Source organism: Panulirus ornatus, chromosome 4, assembly GCF_036320965.1.
Source record: "Panulirus ornatus isolate Po-2019 chromosome 4, ASM3632096v1, whole genome shotgun sequence".
Lineage (NCBI taxonomy): Eukaryota > Metazoa > Arthropoda > Malacostraca > Decapoda > Palinuridae > Panulirus > Panulirus ornatus.
In genome coordinates this window covers 81,900,332-81,922,403 of record NC_092227.1, presented here as the reverse complement: position 1 = coordinate 81,922,403, position 22,072 = coordinate 81,900,332, and the positions used below count along the sequence as shown (strand labels likewise).

Below are 22,072 nucleotides of genomic sequence, written 5' to 3'. Positions count from 1 at the left end.
TTCATACTATTCTGTTGGTGCTTGCGACTTAGGAGGATAAAACTATTTAAATATAGATACTTTGATAATGCTTGAGAAAACAATTGATTTGCCGTCATTCCATCTTTCATGGAATTATTCTAAGAGATTTTACAGGTGTATGTCCCTTCACTAGGACACATGATCTAGTATGTAGATCATCTCCAAAAGATATACCGGTACTTGCCACTGTGAAATCCCATATGCACTCTAATCGCAGGCACAATTCAGTCAATCTGCATTATTCATATGCAAAGGCATGTTAATTCAACAACCTCTAATTACTTCAATAGTCCAATAAGAAAAAATTCGATAGATACTGTGACTACAGTCTATACATACATGATGTCATTGTTTCTCGATACGTTATCGGAAGATTTTACGAAGATAAAAGCAGCGCTTCCATGCAGAGCGAGCAGCGCCTTTATGCACGATGGAAACACACAAGGAACCCCCGAATCACACATCACTACACGCAATACTCTGGCAGAATTGTACATAATACGGCTCAGTAAGACTTAACAGAGGGATGCCCAACACTGTTGTAAGATGACCTAACAGATATCAGCAAAACAACTTACTCGAGACGGATCCGACTCCTTATTTCTGGATATGAAAATGAGAACACCGAGAGCTAGAAATCAAAATATCTGTAGCTAATTTTGTCTTGGTAGCTAAAAACTGGACGAGGATTAGAATCTTGTTAGATGGAAAATTTTATTTTACCCATGGGCCACCAAAAGTTTAATTGTAGCACAAAGAATCCTCGTTTAACGCTTTCATACATCACTTACGTGGTAAAGGTACACAATTTTGACCAATTTTCATGTCTAAAATATAAAGAAACGGAATCTCGAAGATTCGATCTACAATTTCTTCGTTTACTTAAAGGCAAGTAGTAATCACCAAAGCATCTCGGGGGAGTAGCTCAGAATCACAATAAACTTCAACTAAATAATTAATGCACTGATACTATGTGCCTCATGTGTTGTACTGACCTACACACTACCAGACTGTTCGGAATGAAGCTACTATTGCATCATCATGACATCTCTTTTTTCCCCCCAAGTTGCAGGTCTGCACCGAAACCGCATCGATCCGGTCCGAGCCCATAGTAAACAGCCCCCCCCCCCCATTCTAGCAACTTATGAACATCGTAAAAAGTACCCTACACAATTTTCATGTACTGCTTCATCGAATGTGACTTCAGTTAATATATATAGCGTACTGGAATGAACATCAAGCATCTGATGGTCTATTAAGGTTTGGCACCCTTTTAGCACGTGTTCCGATCCTTGTTACACGACGTGTACAAGGTTTAATAGAGCAACCCAGGACCTGAATCTATGAGTTAAAACAAAGGCCAAGCCATCAAAATTGTCGTCGCTTTACTATAGGATCCTTCCCATCGAGCTCTGGGGTCAACCGTCGTGTTCAATTGTCACAATATGTTTAAATCGGTCGTGTAGTAGCGCTTGTAGATGGTCGTACCCAAAGACCCCTAATAAGCTTATCAGGGTCTTTGGTCGTACCGTTAAGCTCAGTGGTCATGCCGTCAAGTTTAAAGAGTCGAACCGTCGTGCTCAAAAAAGGCTGTAACATCGTGCTTATGCATGCATTTCTCCCCCATGACCTGCCACCCATACGACCACTGTTATCATAAAGCATTTTTAGATAATCAGATACCCTCCTCATCCACATTGATCTATTCTGTCAAGTCGGATATGGTCACGTTACAACCCTAACCTAATCTAACCAAACAGCCTTGTTTAGCGTTGGTGAATTGGAATCTTCAGATGAGCCGTATTTGCCTCGTTCAGAATTACTTTTTATAGATGATTCATGTTAGAGTGTCCTCTTGTTCACTGGTAGCTCCCAGTGGAGAGAAACTGGGGGCTTATTTCTATAGTCAATTCAAATTTTTCAAGTAAGCTGTACCTGATTACTTTATAAGAATTAAAACTGTAAATACATTACCTTAGCAATATAAGTGAAGGTTTATAACACACGAAATTTATACCTTAGGTGCCTGTGACGTTTATACAAATCAAACAATAAGAGTAGCTTATAAACAAAAAGGACAACACGAAGATAAGATATTCTATATCTAAGCACGTATCTAAGCACGTATCTAAGCACGCAGAAATCAAAATCCTGTTAAGGAATACTTTCTTTGATCTTATGAATTCCGTGTGAATCAGTCTGACAATACATACAGCCAGAGTTCGCAAAGTTTATATAGACAGTTGCGCGATAATGTGAACCAAACACCAGTTATTGACAAGCGGGAGGGAGGAATTTGTGCGTGTACCATGACGAGGCGCACGCCGCCTGCTGGCCTTGAGACCAATTTTCGTTCAGTCTCCCAGGATGAACAACGGGAGTTGGAGAGAGAGAGAGAGAGAGAGAGAGAGAGAGAGAGAGAGAGAGAGAGAGAGAGAGAGAGAGAGAGAGAGAGAGAGAGAGAGAGAGAGAGAGAGAGAGAGAGAGAGACGCAATGCCACACGTGTGTTCGTTTTGTCCCAGACAAATGTGGAAGTAATCCTTTCAGACTTTTTGATGCTGTGGAAATATAGGTTCCTTCCGTACATCATAAAGAGACGAGAGACAAGGTTTTCATTCGTCAAATGTATTGCGCCAAAGAGCTGCGATGCAATGCAACCCGTCATGAAGCCTCGACCAGGGCTCATGCAAGTCGGAGGCTTTTGTTCGATCCGGTGCAGCTGCAACAGGTGGAAAAGATGCGCACCTCCGAGCAGATAGTATTTGTACTGCACACCCTCGTTTTATTACCTTCACCATCTTTCTCCTTTCTTGCAAAATGGTTATATATAGGGCTTTCCCCCGTGCTACAAATGCGTTGTTTTCTAAAATTCGGTTATGAATAAACTGGGCTAAACTGCAACATCGCTGCAGTATTATTCTTTCAGGTTAAACAGTTCTGTATTTGAAGACAAAGATAATAAAACAACAAATGATTAAAATTGTAATAATTAAATTATAAAGTTAATAATCATCTGTAAATTGAAGTCACATCTGAAGCAAAAGTGCGAAAATGTGGGAAAAGACACATATAGTCAAAATATACATGTAGTTTATAGTTATTACAATCAAAATCATGAGTCTGATCTGATGACGGCATAAACAGATTATTGAACCAGTTAATTAACGGCAAAGCTGAGGAACAAAGGACAATGGACTTTGAAAAAACGGCTAACACTGCTGACCGAAACGATTTCTCAGTCTGCCAGGGAGTTGGTCCCGTCAACCCAGCCGTTCATCTTCCCGAGTGGCTGGTCGATGAATTGGATACTTAGCTTATGCTGGGATATATATATATATATATATATATATATATATATATATATATATATATATATATATATATATATATATATATCATCCCTGAGGATAGGAGACAAAATATTTCCCACATTCCCAGCGTGTCGTAGAAGGCGACTAAAAGGGGAGGGAGCGGGGAATGGATATCCTCCCCTCACTTTTTAATTTTCCAAAAGAAGTAACAGAGAATGGGGCCAAGTAAGGATATTCCCTCAAAGGCTCAGTCCTCTGTTCTTAACGCTACCTCGCTAACGCGGGAAATGGCGAATAGTATGTAGGAAGAGAGGAAAGTGATTGGTTCTCAGTGAATGTAGGTTTGCGGCAGGGGTGTGTGATGTCTCCATGGTTGTTTAATTTGTTTATGGATGGGGTTGTTAGGGAGGTGAATGCAAGAGTTTTGGAAAGAGGGGCAAGAATGAAGTCTGTTGTGGATGAGAGAGCTTGGGAAGTGAGTCAGTTGTTGTTCGCTGATGATACAGCGCTGGTGGCTGATTCATGTGAGAAACTGCAGAAGCTGGTGACTGAGTTTGGTAAAGTGTGCGAAAGAAGAAAATTAAGAGTAAGTGTGAATAAGAGCAAGGTTATTAAGTACAGTAGGGTTGAGGGTCAAGTCAATTGGGAGGTAAGTTTGAATGGAGAAAAACTGGAGGAAGTAAAGTGTTTCAGATATCTGGGAGTGGATCTGGCAGCGGATGGAACCATGGAAGCGGAAGTGAATCACAGGGTGGGGGAGGGGGCGAAAATCCTGGGAGCCTTGAAGAATGTGTGGAAGTCGAGAACATTATCTCGGAAAGCAAAAATGGCTATGTTTGAAGGAATAGTGGTTCCAACAATGTTGTATGGTTGCGAGGCGTGGGCTATGGATAGATTTGTGCGCAGGAGGGTGGATGTGCTGGAAATGAGATGTTTGAGGACAATGTGTGGTGTGAGGTGGTTTGATCGAGTAAGTAATGTAAGGGTAAGAGAGATGTGTGGAAATAAAAAGAGCGTGGTTGAGAGAGCAGAAGAGGGTGTTTGGAAATGGTTTGGGCACATGGAGAGAATGAGTGAGGAAAGATTGACCAAGAGGATATATGTGTCGGAGGTGGAGGGAACGAGGAGAAGTGGAAGACCAAATTGGAGGTGGAAAGATGGAGTGAAAAAGATTTTAAGTGATCGGGGCCTGAACATGCAGGAGGGTGAAAGGCGGCCAAGGAATAGTGAATTGGATCGATGTAGTATACCGGGGTTGACGTGCTGTCAGTGGATTAAATCAGGGCATGTGAAGCGTCTGGGGTAAACCATGGAAAGCTGTGTGGGGCCTGGATGTGGAAAGGGAGCTGTGGTTTCGGGCATTATTGCATGACAGCTAGAGACTGAGTGTGAACGAATGAAGCCTTTGTTGTCTTTTCCTAGCGCTACCCCGCACACATGAGGGGGATGGTATTCCATGTGTGGTGGGGTGGCGATGGGAATGAATAAAGGCAGACAGTGTGAATTGTGTGCATGGGTATATATGTATGTGTCTGTGTGTGTATATATATGTGTACATTGAGATGTATTGGTATGTATATTTGCGTGTGTGGACGTGTGTGTATATACATGACACACACATGAGGGGGAGGGGGATGGTATTCCATGTGTGGTGGGGTGGCGATGGAAATGAATAAAGGCAGACAGTGTGAATTGTGTGCATGGGTATATATGTATGTGTCTGTGTGTGTATATATATATATATATATATATATATATATATATATATATATATATATATATATATATATATATATATATATATATATATATATATATGTGTGTGTGTGTACATTGAGATGTATGGGTATGTATATTTGCGTGTGTGGACGTGTATGTATATAATGTGTATGGGGGTGGCTTGGGCCATTTCTTTCGTCTGTCTCCTTGCGCCACTTCGCAAACGCGGGAGACAGCGACAAAGCAAAATAAATAAATAAATAAATAAATATATATATATATATATATATATATATATATATATAGACAGATAGATAGATATATATATCTTTTTTCTTTTCTTTTAAACTATTCGCCATTTCCCGCGTTAGCGAGGTAGCGTTAAGAACAGAGGACTGGGCCTTTTTTGGAATATCCTCACCTGGCCCCCTCTGTTCCTTCTTTTGGGAAAAAAAAAAAAGAGAGGGGAGGATTTCCAGCCCCCCCGCTCCCTCCCCTTTTAGTCGCCTTCTACGACACGCAGGGAATACGTGGGAAGTATTCTTAATTCCCTATCCCCAGGGATAATATATATATATATATATATATATATATATATATATATATATATATATATATATTTTTTTTTTTTTTTTTTTTCATACTTTGTCGCTGTCTCCCGCGTTTGCGAGGTAGCGCAAGGAAACAGACGAAAGAAATGGCCCAACCCCCCCCCCCCCATACACATGTACATACGTCCACACACGCAAATATACAATATATTCCTATACAAGACTACAAATCAGTTTTTTCACATTCACTATAAATTTACTCATTGAAACGAACTATATTAGGAGAAACTCGCTAAATTTACCATTTTTTCCAGTATGCCGAGTAATCTCGGTCTGTTTTATTTTGTGGTTACTGTGCCAATCACACACTTAAAGCATGATAGTTCTAATCTACTATATAATGTATATCATGAACAAAAATGTTGTACTCTGATACCGTAGGGTTCATTCATATGGATGAACAGTCTGCATATTTACAGATTCCATTCTACTCGTTATGGCAAGATTAACCGTACTTGTGTAGTTCCTTAATTGCTTCGTTGCAGTTTTGTTGAGCTTTAATCACACTTTGACGTCACGAAATATTTCCTGGAGGGTGGGGGTTAGAAGAGGGAGTCGCCGTTGTCATGTTCCTAGGCACTCACAACTCGCCTTGCGTGTTGCTCATGTTTGAACTTAGAAAACATGACACCTGGGCGGGTTTCTTCATGTTGCCTCCTGTAAGCAACACCGATGTTACTGCGCCTTGACGTATCCCTAGATAAAGCTACGATTCTCATTGGCCCAGACGAGTTAGAGGATACATTCCTCGCATAAAATTCGCGTTCTCATTGGTCGGTTGTACTACGCCACACCTTACTAGATTCTGCCGAAGTCCAAATTCTTTGTCGTCATTTTAGCGGGTTAAGAGAAACTTTGAATATGACTACCGCTTTTTTTTTTTTTAGAGAAAAGGTATCATATGAAAAACTACAGACTCGGGGAAATGTAGATATGGGTGAACAGGAGAAGAGAGCGTTAAAGTAGTAATGGCAACCTGCCTCCGGGCAGGGACACGCTGCTGGACGTGTGCTGTTCGTGGTCTGACGACAAATTCTGTACCTGGCACAAGTATACAGTTTAATAGCAAGAAAAGTAAGAATCACGCCTCCACACCCCTTCGTATCTCGCATTGTTTCGGTTTCAAAAGGTGACTGAAGGCTGGATGCGAATAGCATCATATTCTGCTGATATTTGGAAAGTGCTAGTGAGTGATAAGGTTAGCATTAAAAATTATTTTGCCATATAGTGACGATAGCAACTGCTTCGAAAATTTGGACCAGGATAGGCCTACTTTCATGTCGGTGATAAAAGTACCAATTAAATATTGTTGTTCGAGCATTGCTTGGATATGAAGGTGCAACATTCCAGCAGTAAATCGATTATATTTACACATTCATTGCTCATAAACACCTTGTAACCCGTTGATATGTTCTCAGAGCATATTATGTATGGTTATTCCGTCACATTTTGTCTGTACATCTTTGAATACATTATTATTGACGCCATGAACAGAGAACGCAACTTAAACTTCATAGTGTGCTGGCGTGACATTTTTTTTTAGACAAGTTATTGCTAAAATTTACAGATTCGAGTTATAAAAGTTCGAAGTATATCATTATCGATAATGATGGAAATCACTATCAATATATTATATTATTTTTATTTTTTTTTTTTTTTTTTTTTTTTTCATACTATTCGCTATTTCCCGCGATAGCGAGGTAGCGTTAAGAACAGAGGACTGGGCCTTTGAGGGAATATCCTCACCTGGCCCTCTTCTCTGTTCCTTCTTTTAAAAAAAAAAAAAAAAAAAAAAAAAAAAAAAAAAACGCTGTCTCCCGCGTTTGCGAGGTAGCGCAAGGAAACAGACGAAAGAAATGCCCCCCCCCCCATACACACGTATATACATACGTCCACACACGCAAATATACATACCTACACAGCTTTCCATGGTTTACCCCAGACGCTTCACATGCCCTGCTTCAATCCACTGACAGCACGTCAACCCCGGTATACCACATCGCTCCAATTCACTCTACTCCTTGCCCTCCTTTCACCCTCCTGCATGTTCAGGCCCCGATCACACAAAATCTTTTTCACTCCATCTTTCCACCTCCAATTTGGTCTCCCACTTCTCCTCGTTCCCTCCACCTCCGACACATATATCCGACATATATATATATATATATATATATATATATATATATATATATATATATATATAATCATAGCCTTTCTTCATCAGTTTTCTGGCGCTACGTCACCAAAGTGAGAAACGACGAGCAAGTATAAAAAAAGAAATCATACTTGATCGCTGTTTCCCGTATGAGCAAGATAGTGTTAGGAAACAAAGAAAGAAAGGCACATCTGCTCACATACACATGGATATACAGGTACGCAACAGGAGCGTCAGAGGCGTGCAAAGAATAGTGAATTGGAACGTTGTGGTATACCGGGGTCGACGTGCTGTCAATGAACTGAACCAAGGCATGTGAAAGACCTGGGGTAACCCATGGAATGGTCTGTGGGGCCTGGATGTGGATGGGGAGTTGTGATTTCGATGCATTACACATGATAGCTAGAGACTGAGTGTGTCCTTTTTTGTCTTGTTTTCCTGAGGCTGCTTCGCTGAAGCAGGGATAGCAATGCTGTTTCCTGTGGGGCGGGGTAGCGCCAGGATTGGATGGAGGCAAACAAGTGTGAATATATACATGTGTAGTAATGTATATGTATGTATATGTGTACATGTTGATATGTATATCTATACATATGTATATGTGCGTGTATGGGGAAGGGGGCGAAGGTTCTTGGAGAGTTGAAGAATGTGTGGAAGGCGAGAACGTTATCTCGGAGAGCAAAAATGGGTATCTTTGAAGGAATAGTGGTCGAACAGTGTTATGTGGTTGCGAGGCATGGGTTGCAGATAGGGTTGTGCGGAGGAGGGTGGATGTGTTGGAAATGAAATGTTTGAGGACAATATGTGGTGTGAGGTATTTTGATCGAGTGAGTAATGAAAGGGTAAGAGAGAGGTGTGGTGATTGAAAGTGTGGTTGAGAGATAAGAAGAGGGTGTGTTAAAATGGTTTGGACACATGGAGGAACGAGTGTGGAAAGATTAAGAAAGGTTATATGTGTCAGAGGTGGAGGGAAGAAGGGGAAGCGGGAGACCAAATTGTAGGAGGAAGGATGAAGTGAAACATATTTAGGGTGATCGGGGCCTGAACATACAGGAGGGTGAAAGGGGTGCAAGGAATAGAGCGAATTGGAAGATGTGGTATACCTGGATCGAAGTGCTGTAAATGGATTGAACCAGGTCATGTGAAGTGTCTGGGGTAAACCATGGAGAGGTTTGTTGTGGTGTATATATATATATATTTATATTTATTATACTTTGTCGCTGTCTCCCGCGTTAGCGAGGAAGCGCAAGGAAACAGACAAAAGAATGGCCCAACCCACCCACATACACATGTATGTACATACACGTTCACACACGCACATATACATACCTATACGTCTCAGCGTATACATATATAATATATACACACAGACATATACATATGTACACATGTACATAATTCATAGTTTGCCCTTATTAATTCCCGTCGCCACCCCGCCACACATGAAATAACAACCCCCTCCCCCTGCATGTGCGCAAGGTAGCACTAGGAAAAGACAACGAAGGCCACATTCATTCACACTCAGTCTCTATCTGTCATGTATAATGCACTGAATCCACAGCTCCCTTTCCACATCCAGGCTCCACAGAACTTTCTATGGTTTACTCCAGACGCTTCACATACCCTGGTTCAATCCATTGACAGCAAGTCGACCCCGGTATACCACATCGTTCCAATTCACTCTATTCCTTGCACGCCTTTCACCCTCCTGCATTTTCAGGCCCTGATCACTCAACATCTTTTTCTCTCCATCATTCCACCTCCAATTTGGTCTCCCACTTCTCCTTATTCCCTCCACCTCTGACACATACATCCTCTTTGTCATTCTTTCCTCACACATTCTCTCCATGTGACCAAACCATTTCAAAACACCCTCTTCTGCTCTCTCAACCACACTCTTCCCATTACCACACCTCTCTCTTACCCTTTCATTACTTACTCGATCAAACTACCTCACACCACATGTCCTCAAACATCTCATTTCCAGCACATCCACCCTCCTCTGCACAACTCTATCTATAGCCCACGCCTCGTAACCATATAATATTGTTGCAACCACTATTCCTTCAAACATACCCATTTTTATTTTCCAAGATAACGTTCTCGACTTCCACACATTCTTCAATGCTCCCAGAATTTCGCCCCTTCCCCCACCCTGTGACTCACTTCCGCTTCCATGGTTCCATCCACTGCCAAATCCACTCCCAGATAAGTAAAACACTTCACTTCCTCCAGTTTTTCTCCATTGAAACTTACCTCCCAGTTGACTTGTCCCTCAACCCTACTGTTTAATAACCTTGCTCTTATTCACATATACTCTCAGCTTTCTTCTTTCACACACTTTACCAAACTTAGTCTCTAGATTCTGCAGTTTCTCACACGAATCAGCCACTAGCGCTGTATCATCAGCAAACAACAACTGACTTACTTCCCAAGCTCTCTCATCCACAACAGATTGCAAATTTTCCCCTCTTTCCAAAACTCTTGCATTCACCTCCCTAACAACCCCATCCATAAACAAATTAAACACCCCTGCCGCAAGCCAACATTCACTGAGAACCAATCACTTTCCTCTCTTCCTACATGTACACATGCCTTTTTTTTTTTTTTTTTTTTTTTTTTTTTTACTTTGTCGCTGTCTCCCGCGTATTGCGAGGTAGCGCAAGGAAACAGACGAAAGAAATGGCCCAACCCCCCCCATACACATGTACATACACACGTCCACACACACAAATATACATACCTACACAGCTTTCCATGGTTTACCCCGGACGCTTCACATGCCTTGATTCAATCCACTGACAGCACGTCAACCCCTGTATACCACATCGCTCCAATTCACTCTATTCCTTGCCCTCCTTTCACCCTCCTGCATGTTCAGGCCCCGATCACACAAAATCTTTTTCACTCCATCTTTCCACCTCCAATTTGGTCTCCCTCTTCTCCTCGTTCCCTCCACCTCCGACACATATATCCTCTTGGTCAATCTTTCCTCACTCATTCTCTCCATTTGCCCAAACCATTTTAAAACAATCTCTTCTGCTCTCTCAACCACGCTCTTTTTATTTCCACACATCTCTCTTACCCTTACGTTACTTACTCGATCAAACCACCTCACACCACACATTGTCCTCAAACATCTCATTTCCAGCACATCCATCCTCCTGCGCACAACTCTATCCATAGCCCACGCCTCGCAACCATACAACATTGTTGGAACTACTATTCCTTCAAACATACCCATTTTTGCTTTCCGGGATAATGTTCTCGACTTCCACACATTTTTCAAGGCTCCCAAAATTTTCGCCCCCTCCCCCACCCTATGATCCACTTCCGCTTCCATGGTTCCATCCGCTGACAGATCCACTCCCAGATATCTAAAACACTTCACTTCCTCCAGTTTTTCACCATTCAAACTCACCTCCCAATTGACTTGACCCTCAGCCCTACTGTACCTAATAACCTTGCTCTTATTCACATTTACTCTTAACTTTCTTCTTCCACACACTTTACCAAACTCCGTCACCAGCTTCTGCAGTTTCTCACATGAATCCGCCACCAGCGCTGTATCATCAGCGAACAACAACTGACTCACTTCCCAAGCTCTCTCATCCCCAACAGACTTCATACTTGCCCCTCTTTCCAAGACTCTTGCATTTACCTCCCTAACAACCCCATCCATAAACAAATTAAACAACCATGGAGACATCACACACCCCTGCCGCAAACCTACATTCACTGAGAACCTTACATCCTCGATTAAAAACTTTTCACTGCTTCTAACAACTTGCCTCCCACACCATATATTCTTAATACCTTCCACAGAGCATCTCAATCAACTCTTATCATATTCCTTCTCCAGATCCATAAATGCTACATACAAATCCATTTGCTTCTCTAAGTATTTCTCACATACATTCTTCAAAGCAAACACCTGATCCATACATCCTCTACCACTTCTGAAACCATAATGCTCTTCCCCAATCTAATGCTCTGTACATGCTTTCACCCTCTCAATCAATACCCTCCCATATATTTTCCCAGGAATACTCAACAAACTTATACCTCTGTAATTTGAGCACTCACTTTTATCCCCTTTGCCTTTGTACAATGGCGCTATGTAAGCATTTCACCAATCTCCATCTCCTTCTCACATCACCACTACTTGTTATCACCTCCCCATTAGCCCCCTTCACTGATGTTCCTATTTGTACCCTTTTCTTATGCACTTTATTTACCTCCTTCCAAAACATCTTTTTATTCCCCCTAAAATTTGATGATACTCTCTCACCCCAACTCTCATTTGCCGTCTTTTTCAACTCTTGCATCTTTCTCTTGACCTCCTGCCTCTTTCTTTTATACATCTCCCAGTCATTTGCATTATTTCCCTGCAAAAATCATCCAAATGCCTCTCTCTTCTCTTTCACTAATAATCTTATTTCATCCCACCACTCACTACCCTTTGTAATCTGCCCACCTCCCATGCTTCTCATGCCACAAGCATCTTTTGCGCAATCCATCACTGCTTCCCTAAATACATCCCATTCCTCCCCCACTCCACTTCATCCTTTATTCTCACCTTTTTCCATTCTGTGCTCAGTCTCTCCTGGTACTTCCCCACACAAGTCTCCTTCCCAAGCTCACTTACTCTCACCACTCTCTTCACATTGAAATGTGTGTGTGTGTGTGTGTGTGTGTGTGTGTGTGTGTGTGTGTGTGTGTGTGTGTGTGTGTACATGAATGGTTGGGCCTTTCTTTGCTTTTCTGGCACTACCTCACTGACGTGGGAAAGAGTGATTAAGTATATGTAAGTATGAATATATATTTATTCATTTATTATACTTAATCGCTGTTTCCTACGTCAGCGAGCTAGTACCAGGGAACAGACGAAGAATGGCCCAGCCACTCAAGTACACATATATACATACATAACCCCCATAAATGCACATTCATACATATGCATGTCAACATATACATACACATACATACACAGACATATGCATACATACACATATTCATACTTGCTTGCCTTCATCCATTCCTCTTGCTACCCTGTCACACAGGAAACATCATTCCCCCCCCCCCCCCCCCCCCCCCCCCCCCCCCCCAGAGAGGTTGTGCCGGGAAAATACAAAAAAGGCCACATTCGTTTACACTCAGTCTCTAGTTGTCATATACTTACACAGATTTTTTTTTTTTTTTTTTTTTTTTTTATACTTTGTCGCTGTCTCCCGCGTTTGCGAGGTAGCGCAAGGAAACAGACGAAAGAAATGGCCCAACCCCCCCCCCCCATACACATGTACATACACACGTCCAGACACGCAAATATACATACCTACACAGCTTTCCATGGTTTACCCCAGACGCTTCACATGCCTTGCTTCAATCCACTGACAGCACGTCAACCCCTGTATACCACATGACTCCAATTCACTCTATTTCTTGCCCTCCTTTCACCCTCCTGCATGTTCAGGCCCCGATCACACAAAATCTTTTTCACTCCATCTTTCCACCTCCAATTTGGTCTCCCTCTTCTCCTCGTTCCCTCCACCTCCGACACATATATCCTCTTGGTCAATCTCTCCTCACTCATTCTCTCCATGTGCCCAAACCATTTCAAAACACCCTCTTCTGCTCTCTCGACCACGCTCTTTTTATTTCCACACATCTCTCTTACCCTTACGTTACTTACTCGATCAAACCACCTCACACCACACATTGTCCTCAAACATCTCATTTCCAGCACATCCATCCTCCTGCGCACATCTCTATCCATAGCCCACGCCTCGCAACCATACAACATTGTTGGAACCACTATTCCCTCAAACATACCCATTTTTGCTTTCCGAGATAATGTTCTCGACTTCCACACATTTTTCAAGGCTCCCAAAATTTTCGCCCCCTCCCCCACCCTATGATCCACTTCCGCTTCCATGGTTCCATCCGCTGACAGATCCACTCCCAGATATCTAAAACACTTCACTTCCTCCAGTTTTTCTCCATTCAAACTCACCTCCCAATTGACTTGACCCTCACCCCTACTGTACCTAATAACCTTGCTCTTATTCACATTTACTCTCAACTTTCTTCTTCCACACACTTTACCAAACTCAGTCACCAGCTTCTGCAGTTTCTCACATGAATCAGCCACCAGCGCTGTATCATCAGCGAACAACAATTGACTCACTTCCCAAGCTCTCTCATCCCCAACAGACTTCATACTTGCCCCTCTTTCCACAGATATATACAGATAAAACATGTACATATTCATACTTGCTGCCTTCATCCATTCCTGTCTCCACCCAGCCACACATGAAATAGCATCCCCCAACTCCCCACCCTCCAGTGAGGTAGCACCAGGAAAAGACAAAAAAAGGCCACATTCGTTCACCCTCAGTCTTTAGCTGTCGTGTGTAATGCACTGCAACCACAGCTTCCTTTCCACATAAAGGCCCCACAGACCTTTCAGTGGTTTACCCGACACTTCACATGCCCTGGTTCAATCCACTGACAGCACGCCAACCCCGGTATACCGGATTGTTCCAATTCACTATATTCCTTGCACGCCTTTCACCCTCCTGCATGTTCAGGCCCTAATAGCTCAAAATCTTTTTCATTCCATCTTTCCACCTCCAAATGGGTCTCCCGCTTCTCCCTCTTCCCTCCACCTCTGACACATATATCCTCTTTGTCAATCTTTCCTCACTCATTCTCTCCATGTGTTCAAACCATTTCAACACACCTTCTGCTCTCTCAACCACACTCTTTTTATAACCACACATCTCTCTTACCCTTTCATTTCTTGCTTGATCAAACCACCTCACACCACAGATTGTCCTGAAACATTTCATTTCCAACACATCCACCCTCCTCCATACATCCTTATCTATAGCCCATGCCTTGCAACCATATAACATTGTTGGAACCACTATTCCTTCAAACATTCCCATTTTTGCTTTCTAAGATAACGTTCTCTCCTTCCACACATTCTTCAATGCTTCCAAAACCTTTGCCCCCTCCCCCACCCTGTGAATCACTTACACTTCTATGGTTCCATCTGCTGCTAAGTCCTCTCCCAGATATCTAAAACACTTCACTTCCTCTATTTTTCTTCATTCAAACTTCGCTCCCAATTAACTTGTCCCTCAACCCTACTGAAGCTAACAACCTTGCTCTTATTCACATTTTCTCTCAACTTTCTTCTTTGACACACTATACCAACTCAGTTACCAACTTCTGCAGTTTCTCGCTCGAATCAGCCACCAGCGCTGTATCATCAGCGAACAACAACTGACTCACTTCCCAAGCCCTCTCATCCATAACAGACTAGATACTTGCCCCTCTCTCCAAAACTCTTGCATTTACCTCCCTAACAACCCCATCCATAAACAAATTAAACAACCATGGCGACATCATGCACCCCTGCTGCAAACCAACATTCACTAAGAACCAATCACTTTCTTCCTACTCGAACACATGCCTTATATCCTCGATAAAAACTTTTCACTGCTTCTAGCAACTTACCTCCCATACAATATACTCTTAATACCTTCCACAGAGCATCTCTATCAACTCTTATCATATCCTTTCTCGAGATCCATAAATACTACATGCAAATCTATCTGTTTTTCTGAGTATTTCTCACATGCATTCTTCAAACACCTAATCCACACATCCTCTACCACTTCTGAAACCACACTGCTCCTTCCCAATCTGATGCTCTGTACATGCCTTTACCCTCTCAATCAATACCCTCCCATATAATTTCCCAGGAATACTCAACAAACTTATACCTCCATAATTTGAACACTCACCTTAATCCCCTTTGCCTTTGTACAGTGGCACTATACATGCATTCGCCAATCCTCAGGCACTTCACCATGAACCTAAATGCTTTGAATATCCTCACCAACCAGTCAACAACACAGTCACCCACTTTTTCAATGAATTCCACAGGACTACCATCCAAACCTGCCACCTTGCCGGCTTTCATTTTCTGCAAAGCTTTCACTACCTCTTCTCTGTTTACCAAGCCATTCTCCCTGACCCTCTCACTTCGCACACCACCTTGACCAAAACACCCTATATCTGCTACTCTATCATCAAACACATTAATCAAACCTTCAAAATACTCACTCCTCCCTCTCACTTCACCACTACCTGTCATTACCTCCCCATTTGCTCCCTTCACCGATGTTCCCATTTGCTCTCTTGTCTTATGCACTTTATTTACCGTAATCCTTCCAAAACATCTTTTTATTTTTCCTAAAATTTAATGATACTATCTCACCCCCAACTCTCATTTGCCCTCTTTTTCACCTCTTGCACCTATCTCTTGACCTCTTGCCTCTTTCTTTTATACATCTCCCATTCATTTGCACTATTTCCCTGCAAAAATTGTCCAAATGCCTCTCCCTTCTCTTTCACTAACAATCTTACTTCTTCATCCCACTACTCACTACCCTTTCTAATCTGCCCACCTCCCACCTTTCTCATGCCACAAGCATCTTTTGCACAAGCCATCAGTGCTTCCCTAAATATATCCCATTCCTCCCCACTCCCCTTATGTCATTTGCTCTCACCTTTTTCCATTCTGCATTCATTCTACCTGGTACTTCTCACACGTCTCCTTTCTAAGCTCACTTACTTTCACCACTCTCTTCACCCCAACGTGCTCTCTTCTTTTCTGAAAACCTCTACATATCTTCACCTTTTCCTCAACAAGATAATGATCAGACATCCCTCCAGTTGCCCCACTCGGCACATTGACATCCAAAAGTCTCTCTTTCGCGAGCCTATCAATTAACACGTAATTCAGTAATGTTCTCTGGCCATCTCCTACTTACATACATATAACATACAAACCTCCAACAGCCAGGATCGAACCTGGGACCCCTGTGCCAGAGGCTATGAGCCTAGCGGTTAGCATTCCCGTCTCTTGCACGGGGGTCCCGGGTTCGATCCTGGCTGTTGGAGGCTTTTATGTTCTATGAAGGTGCGCGTTCCTATACACTTTGTTCGTATACACATACTTAAATATAACTTTCTTTTTAAACCAGGTATTCCCAATCACCAGTCTTTTTCAGCACACAAATCTACAAGCTCTTCATTTCTATTTACAACACTGAACACCCCATGTACACCAATTATACCCTCAACTGCCACATTACTCACCTTTGCCTTCAAATCACCCATCACTATAACCCGGTCTCTTGCATCAAAGCTGCTAACACACTCACTCAGCTGCTCCCAAAACCCATGCCTCTCATGATCTTTCTTCTCATGCCACAGGTGCATATGCACCAATAATCACCCATCTCTCTCCATCCACTTTCAGTTTTACCCATATCAATCTAGAGTGTACTTTCTTACACTCTTATCACATATTCCAACAACTGCTTCAGGAGCAGTGCTACTCCTTCCTTTGCTCTTGTCTTCTCACCAACCCCTGACTTTACTCCCAAGACATTCCCAAACCATTGACGGCACATTGACCCTGGTATACCTTATTGGGAAATGACGAATATATATGAAAAAAGATATAAGATTGATTGCAGAATGGCAAAAAGGTGAGAGCAAATGATGTAAGGAGAGTGGGAGAGGAATGGGATGTATTTAGGGAAGCAGTGATGGCTCACACAAAAGATGCTTGTGGCATGAGAAAGGTGGGAGGTGGGCAGATTAGAAAGGGTAGTGAGTGGTGGAATGAAGGTGTAAGATTGTTAATGAAAGAGATGAGAAAGGCGTATTGACAGTTTTTACAGGGTAGTGCAAATACCAGGTAGATGTATAAAAGAAAGTGGCAGGAAGTCAAGGGAAAGGTGCAAGAGGTGAAAAAGAGGGCAGATGAGAATTAGGATGAGAGAATATCATTAGATTGTAGGGAGAATAAAAAGATGTTTTGGGAGGAGATAGATAATGTGCATCAGACAAGAGAAGAAATGGGAACATCAGTGAAGGTGGTTGATGGGGAGGTAATAACAAGTGGTGGTGAAGTGAGAAGGAAATGGAGTGAATATTTTGAAGGTTTGTTGAATGTGTTTGATGATAAGAGTGGCAGATATAGGGTGTTTTGGTTGAGGTGGTATGCGAAGTGAGAGGGTCAGGGAGAATGGTTTTGTAAACAGGGAAGAGGTAGTGAAAGCTTTGAGGAAGATGAAACCCTGGAAATCAGCGGGTTTGGATGGTATTGCTGTGGAATTTATAAAAAAAGGGGTTGGCTGTTGTTGACTGGTTGTTAAGGATATTCATTTTATGTATGATTCATGGTGAAGTGCCTGAGGATTGGCAAAATGCATGCATAGTGCCATTGTACAAAGGCAAAGAGGATATAGGTGGATGTTCAAATTACAGAGGTATAAGTTTGTTGAGTATTCCTGGGAAATTATATGGTAGGGCATTGATTGAGAGGGTGAAGGCATGTACAGAGCATCAGACTGGGGAAGAGCAATGTAGGCTCAGAAGTGGTAGAGGATGTGTGGATCAGGTGTTTGTTTTGAAGAATGTATGTGAGAAATACTTTGAAATCAGATGGATTTGTATTTATCATTTATGGATCTGGAGAAGACACATGATAGGGTTGATAGAGATGCTTTTTTTGGAAGGTATTAAGAGTATATGGTTTGAGAGGTAGGTTGCTAGAAGTAGTGAAAAGTTTGTATTGAGGATGTAAGGCATGTACACGAGTAGGAAGAGAGGAAAGTTTTGGGAGCCAGTGAATGTTGGTTTGTGGCAGGGGTGCGTGATGTCTCCATGGTTGTTTAATTTGTTTATGGATGTGGTTGTTAGGGTGGTGAATGCAGGAGTTTTGGAGAGGGTCAAGTGTGCAGTCTGTTGTGGATGAGAGGGCTTGGGAAGTGAGTCAGTTGTTGTTTGCTGATGATACAGCGCTGGTGGCTGATTTGGGTGAGAAACTGCAGAAGTTGGTGACTGAGTTTGGTAAAGTGTGTGAAAAAAGAAAGCTGAGAGTAAATGTGAATAAGAGCAACATTATTTAGGTTGATTAGGGTTGAGGGACAAGTCAGTTGGGAGATACGTTTGGATGGAGAAAAACTGGAGAAAGTGAAGTGATTTGAATATGTAGGAGTGTATTTAGCAGTGGATGGGAACCATGGTAGCAGAAGTGAGTCACAGTGTTTGGGAGGGGGCAAAGGTTCTGAGAGCATTGAAGAATATGTGGAAGGCGAGAACATTATCTTGGAGAGCAAAAATGGTTATGTTTGAAGGAATAGTGGTTCCAACAATGTTATATGTTTGTGAGGCATGGGCTATAGATAGGGTTATGCAGAGGAGGGTGGATGTGTTGGAAATGTTTGAGGACAATATGTGGTGTGAGGTGGTTTGATCATGTAAATAATGAAAGGGTAAGAGAGATGTGTGGTAATAAAAAAAGTGTGGTTGAGAGAGCAGAAGAGGGTATGTTGGAATGGTTTGGTCACATGGAGAGAATGAGTGAGAAAAGATTGACAAAGAGGATATATGTTTCAGAGGTGGAGGGAATGAGAAGTGGAAGACCAAATTGTGGGTGGAAGGATTGAGTGAAAAAGATTTTGAGCAGTTGGGGCCTGAACGAACAGGAAGGTGAAAGGCATGCAAGGAATAGAGTGAATTGGAACAATGTGGTATACCAGGGTTGATGTGCTGTCAGTGGATTGAACCAGGGCATGTAAAGCATCTGGGGTAAACCATGGAAAGTCACTGTGTCCCTTGTCAGTGAGGTAGCACCAGGTAACAGATGAAGAATGGTCCATCCACTCATTATATATACATATATATACATAAATGCCCACATACGCATATATACGTACCTATACATAGCAACATATACATACATATACACATATGCAGACATTACATACATACACATGTACATATTCATACTTGCTTGCCTTCATCCTTTCCAGGTGCTACCCTACCTCATAGGAAAACAGCACAGCAGTCAAGAATCCAGCATGTGGAAATGAGCTATATGAGAAGAGAATGTAGTGTGACCAGATGGAATGAAGAAGGAAATGGAAGGGTGTACGAGAGATGTGGTATGGCAAGGAACGGAATGGGAATGAATTGTGGAGTAGTAGGATGGGTGAAACGTGATACTTTGAGGGGGTTTGGGTATGTGGAAAGAATGCAAGGTTGGAAGTTTACAAGGAGAGTGTATGATAGTACTAAAAGGGTTTTTGTGAGTGGAAGACCACCTATGACAGCCAAATAGGGTGGAGGGAGGGAGAGAAACAGAGGAAGAATGCGTGGAATAGCGTATGCGAAGGAGGCATGTAAGGACAGGGATAAACGGAGACTGTTTTACTTTGGCCACCCCTCTATGTGAGTTCTTAGAGGGAATGAGCATCAGAATTATAGACAGATAGATAGATGAATATATATATATATATATATTTTTTTTTTTTTTTTTTTTTTTTTCAAACTATTCGCCATTTCCCGCATTAGCGAGGTAGCGTTAAGAACAGAGGACTGGGCCTTTGAGGGAATACCCTCACCTGGCCCAATTCTCTGTTCCTTCTTTTGGAAAATTGAAAAAAAAAAACCGAGAGGGGAGGATTTCCAGCCCCCCGCTCCCTCCCCTTTTAGTCGCCTTCTACGACACGCAGGGAATACGTGGGAAGTATTCTTAATCCCCTATCCCCAGGGATATATATATATATATATATATATATATATATATTTTTTTTTTTTTTTTATTATACTTTGTCGCTGTCTCCCGCGTTTGCGAGGTAGCGCAAGGAAACAGACGAAAGAAATGGCCCAACCCCCCCCCATACACATGTATATACATATGTCCACACACGCAAATATACATACCTACACAGCTTTCCATGGTTTACCCCAGACGCTTCATATGCCTTGATTCAATCCACTGACAGCACGTCAACCCCGGTATACCACATCGCTTCAATTCACTCTATTCCTTGCCCTCCTTTCACCCTCCTGCATGTTCAGGCCCCGATCACACAAAATCTTTTTCACTCCATCTTTCCACCCCCAATTTGGTCTCCCTCTTCTCCTCGTTCCCTCCACCTCCGACACATATATCCTCTTGGTCAATCTTTCCTCACTCATTCTCTCCATGTGCCCAAACCACTTCAAAACACCCTCTTCTGCTCTCTCAACCATGCTCTTTTTATTTCCACACATCTCTCTTACCCTTACGTTACTCACTCGATCAAACCACCTCACACCACACATTGTCCTCAAACATCTCATTTCCAGCACATCCATCCTCCTGCGCACAACTCTATCCATAGCCCACGCTATATATATGAAAACAAAAAAATCATACATAAACTGAGGTATATTTAGTAACAGGCTACATAAATTCATTTACATTTATAAATAAGAAAATTATGAAACAAATGAATATTCATTACTAGTAAGGCACTTATTCAGATATAATTCACTCTATATTTATGGTAGAGATTGAAACAAGCTTTACACACAGTGCCGCTGCTCAGACATCACATTGCTAGTAGGTGCCTCTCCTCTCTTTCTGTCAAGAGCACTCACATCATGAGCATCTTCCCCTTTCCAGCCTGGTAAAGCAGTAGTGTAGGCTTTTTTAAGGAAGTGAGGTGGCAGCAGAAACATGATTATCCTTGTCATGGGACTCCTCATCACAGAGACGGTGCTGAGTAAGGTGTGATGGAGTGCCAGTCCTGAGAGTCGACAGTAGAGTGCTTGAAGGGGGAGGATTCCCCTTTATACTGCTTGTGAGCATTTGAATGTGAATGTGTCAAAAGCTTCACTAGAATCAAGCAGATTACATTCACACTGTTCATCTGGCAGCTGATGGACATATAAGTTCAGATTTTTTTCTTAATACATGGTTGGGCTTTCTGAGTAATTTTTTTGTTTCATTGTTGTTCTTATGGTCTAATACTAGGCCTCATATATGTTTATGATTTATCAAGTATTTCTTCATAATTTTCTGTTTTCATATCTCAATTTTTGGTCTTCTGTCAATCTCAAAAACACTTCAGATCACCAACATTATTAACAGATGACAATGATTCAAATCTTTTACCATCAGTGTACTTGTCACATTACTTGATTTTTCAATTTTTGACTGAAATTTTACTTTCATGAATCGAATGTTTCTGCTTTTTAAGGTTTCGGATCAACCTTTCCTTTTTAATTTTTCAGCGTGATTGTAGGTGCTTTTATATAGCAGTACCAATCATACTGAATGAAATATATTTGCCGTACGTTGCAATTTGAGTTCTATTGCCTGGAAAATGTGAAA

General features: G+C 42.0%; 1 protein-coding gene across 5 annotated transcripts in view; it reads left to right on the top strand.

The window, feature by feature from the left end:
• Positions 1-22,072, top strand: part of LOC139745916 (uncharacterized) — a 46,410-nt gene that overhangs the window by 353 nt on the left and 23,985 nt on the right. The window contains exon 1 of one of the 5 annotated variants that reach the window (XM_071656617.1): positions 6,631-6,737. The exons of 1 other annotated variant lie outside the window; for it this stretch is intronic. The gene's annotated coding sequence lies outside the window, so the exon portion shown is untranslated. Of the gene's footprint in view, positions 1-6,630; positions 6,862-22,072 lie in introns of those variants that run through there. 3 more of the 5 variants (XM_071656609.1, XM_071656599.1, XM_071656590.1) reach the window with 3 other exon arrangements.